The following is a 4348-nucleotide window of genomic DNA, read 5'->3' as shown; positions in this document are numbered from 1 at the left end:
CCTGAGACCATTTGGTCCCCGCTGTTGGATGATCCATAAGTTTGCTGTCAATAGGGCGCCCTCTGCTGTTTAAACAATGTAGATGTGTGTTAAGAATAGAGGACCATGAAGATTCACTTCTTATGAGGAAACCAATTCTTGAGATCAATATATACTTTATAAACAAACAACTGTACCTCCCCATCATAAAGAAAACACTCCTGCTCCACAGATCGACCCAAAAATGGCTTCAACCCAAAAAAGCCAGAGGCATCAATCTCATTTTTCAAGATGGATTATATCCAAATTCAAGCCATGGAATCATTATGGCGGTCCTTAAGTCAGTCTCCCCACCTGCTGTTAGATGTTATGTTCCTGTGTATGCACTGTTCACCCTGAACTGATGCCCTAGCCTTTATAACCACTGAAAGTGTGATTATGAGAAGAGGGAATGCCTCCTACCTTGGGCATCGTAATGATTCTGAACTTGCTGCTAAGAGCACAGCGCCCTGGATGCTTGCTTTCTTTACCCAGAAATTATAAAACATTTAGGAACTCCTGGGGCACGTTAATCATAAAATATTCAGCAACATCTGTGGCATATTATTTACTGACATACTGGACCCAGAAAATATGGCGCCTGTAATTGCATCACGTGGACTGTTACAGCGTGACTGGAGGCACTATTTTATGGCCCTTTGCTTCCAGGCTCCTCTCTCTCTCTCATGTGGTATTTCTCCCCAGCATGTCATAGGCATGGGGGTACCAGTACAAGGTTAAGAACAGGTTTGTGCTCAGAGTTTCCTAGAGAAAGTAATTTTTACCAAAGGCAGCCTGGTCATGCTGGGATGGGGTTGTGTCCATCTCCTCCAGAAATGCACAGGTGAGTCACAGAGGCAAGGGAAGAACAGACAAGGTCACAGCTGAGGCAGGAATTGTCTGGAGGATTGTCAGAGCACCTCCTCCCTCCCTGGATTTTGTGCATGCAATCAACACAAACATACACACACATACACACACACACACAGACATGCACACACAGAACCTTCCAGCTGCTTCGCCCCAGAAACTGACAGAATTCCTAGAAGGAATAGCAGACCAAATAGTTCTTTTAGGCAATCAGACAATAAATAAGCAATCAACACCTTCTCTGCCAGACTGTGCACCAAGCTCAGCCACCATATGATTGTAGTGCTCTGTGATCCTCTGTGTTCTTATATGGAGTGGGCTTCAGGGTGGAGGAGACAAGAAAGTCACTTGGAGAGATGTTGAGAACTACACACCCTTCTGTCACTGAATTCTGGCAAACAACTGCCCTCTGCAGCCCAAGCTCATCCCACTCCCAATTGCACCCTTATTTTGAAAAAGTCCCTCACTGGATATAGCTCCATCCCTTCAAGAACTGTGAGCTTAGATCCTTTATGCCAGATATCCTGGCTATTTTATTAATAACACTCACTTTGACTCTCTAAAGTACCTCAGGTGGCGATATAAGTTATCCAGTCATTCGATATAAAAACCCTTCTAGATACAGTGTGACTTTAACACACCCTCGCAAAGATGCCAGGGCTTCAGAATCTTCCCTCTTCCCCCAAAGAAATCTCCCCAACTGTTTTGAGATTCCCAATTGGGATGTCTCATAAATGTCTCAGCCTTCGCGTGGTGGTTTCCATTCTTCCTCCATCCTGCTCTGCTTCCCCCAGAGTCTCCTAGGAAAGCTATAGGAATGTGAAGACCCCTTGCCATAGTCTCTGCCTCTCCCACCACTGAGGGTGCCACCCACGGAGGCCTTCTCCAAGGCCTGACATAATCGCACCTTCACTGCCCCCAGTTCCGCATATTGAAGGTGGAGAGTCCCATGTACCTCCTGTGCCGTGCTCAGGAAGGAGGCCTAGGAAGCAAAGCCCACTCAGGCCCCCAGCAACTCCCAGGGGTCATTCTTGCATAACATCTAGTCTCATTGCTGATTTCTCCTTTTACAGAGACCACAAAGTCATGACCTCTCAGCCAGACCTATATTGCTGGTGTGTTTTTGTTTTTGCTTTTTGCATTGAGCCAATGTTTTAGAATTCGATTTTACATAAAATCAATGATGTGTTGTAGAACCACTCACAAGAGCCAAGGGTTAAATTTTCAAGAATTTTGTGAGTGTCCTGTGTTAGAGAGAGATCCAAGATGGCTGATCACTAGCAGCTCGGGATTGCAGCTCCCACTGAAAGAGCAGAGAACGAGAGGACGACACACTTTCAGATCAATTTTTGTTGCTCACACACCAGGAGATTCCCAGCGGAGGAGCCCCACCTGTCGCCAGCGTGACTCTTGAGGCCGGTGAGGCGGTTTTGCCGCTGCCTTGGTGTGGCGGTTCTTGGTGCAGAGTCAGAAAAGCATCATCAATCTTAAAGCCGCTGTTTTGGCCGGAGCAGTGGGTTGCTCAGATTCTAGCGCCGGGAATCAACAAGTTGGACGTCCATTCAGAAACCCAACTATAAAGACGGTAATTATAAAGACCACAGATGGATAGATCTATAACGAAGGGAAGAAAACAGCCTAAAAAGGCTGAGAATACCCAAACTCAGAACGCCTCTCCCTCTACAGGGGATCACAGTTCCTCATCAGAAACAGAACAAGGCCTGATGGAGAAAGACTGTGTTCCATTAGCAGAAGCTGGCTTTAAAAAGTGGATGATAAGAAACTTCTGGGAATTAAAAGAACTTGTTCTAACCCAATGCAAAGAAACTAAGAACTTTGAAAAAAGGTTTGACGAAATGTTAACAAGAATACACAATTTAGAGAGGAATATAAGTGAATTAATGGAGCTGAAAAATACAACACGAGAATTTTGCGAACTATGCACAAGTTTTAACAGCCGAATTGATCAAGTAGAAGAAAAGATATCAGAAGTCGAAGACCAACTTCATGAAATAAAACAAAAAGACAAGATTAGAGAAAAAAGGATAAAAAAGAACGAGCAAAGTCTCCAAGAAATATGGGACTATGTGAAAAGACCTAATCTACGTTTGATAGGTGCACCTGAATGTGACGAAGAGAATCAATCCAAGCTGGAAAATACGCTTCAGGATATTATTCAGGAAAACTTTCCCAACCTAGCAAGGCAGGACAATATTCAACTCCAGGAAATACAGAGAACACCACAAAAATATTCCTCAAGAAGGCCAACCTCAAGGCACATAATTGCCAGATTCACTAGGGTTGAAATGAAAGAGAAAATACTGAGGGCAGCCAGAGAGAAAGGTCAGGTTACCCATAAAGGGAAGCCCATCAGACTCACAGCAGATCTCTCAGTAGAAACCCTACAAGCCAGAAGAGAGTGGGGGATAATATTCAACATCCTTAAAGAAAAGAACTTTCAACCCAGAATTTTACATCCAGCCAAACTAAGCTTCATAAGCGAAGGAAAAATAAAATCTTTTGTGAACAAGCAAGCACTCAGAGATTTCATCACCACCAGGCCTGCTTTACAAGAGCTTCTGAAAGAACCACTACAAATAGAAAGGAACAACTAGTATCAGCCTTTCTAAAAAATACCAAAAAATAAAGAACATCAACATATTTAAGAAATTGCATCAACTAATGGGCAAAACAGCCAGCTAACATTAAATGACAGTATCAAATACACATATATTGTTATTAATTTTAAATTTAAATCGACTAAATCCCCCAATCCAAAGACACAGACAGGCAAAAAAGCCAAAACCCATTGGTATGCTACATCCAGATCCATCTCACATGCAAGGATACATAAAGACTCAAAACAAAGGGATGGTGAAAAATTTACCAACCAAATGGAGAGCTAAAATAAATAAATAGAAAGCAGGAGTTGCAATTTTTGCTGATAAAATAGATTTCAAAGCAACAAAGATCAAAAGAAGCAAAGAAAGATATTACATAAAGATAAAAGGATCAATGTAACAAGAAGAGCTAAAGATCCTAAACATATATGCACCCAATACAGAAATACCCAGATATATAAGACTTACAAAGAGACTTGGCAATATTAGATAGATCAATGAGACAGAAAGTTAACATCGATATCCAGGACTTGAACTCAGATTTGGAACAAGTAGACTTAATTAACATTCATAGAACTCTCCACTTTAAATACACAAAATATACACTCTTATCAGTACTACATCACATGTATTTACAGGTTTAAATGAAATATTGGTTGGCTGCTTGTTAATTATTTTATTCCCTCATTTTTTTTTATGTCTATTATTAAACACAATTACAGGCATACCCAGTTTTAGACTGCATTCTAGCCCGGGCAATAAAGCAACACCCCTGTTCTCTCTCCCTCTTCCTCTTCCTCTTTCTTCCTTTCCTGTATTCTTTTTTTTTTTTTTTTTAA

General features: G+C 41.7%; 1 long non-coding RNA gene across 1 annotated transcript in view; it reads right to left on the bottom strand.

The window, feature by feature from the left end:
• Positions 1–419: 419 nt before the first annotated feature.
• Positions 420–4348, bottom strand: part of LOC116524776 — a 19576-nt gene continuing 15647 nt past the window's right edge. The window contains exon 3 of the long non-coding RNA XR_004257485.1: positions 420–434. This is a non-coding gene — a long non-coding RNA (uncharacterized LOC116524776). The remainder of the gene's footprint in view (positions 435–4348) is intronic.

Source organism: Sapajus apella, unplaced genomic scaffold (assembly GCF_009761245.1).
Source record: "Sapajus apella isolate SASKATOON/1434 unplaced genomic scaffold, GSC_monkey_1.0 scaffold46, whole genome shotgun sequence".
In the NCBI taxonomy this organism is placed as follows: domain Eukaryota; kingdom Metazoa; phylum Chordata; class Mammalia; order Primates; family Cebidae; genus Sapajus; species Sapajus apella.
Note: the sequence above shows the minus strand (reverse complement) of the source record. Positions and strands in the feature narration are given on the sequence as shown.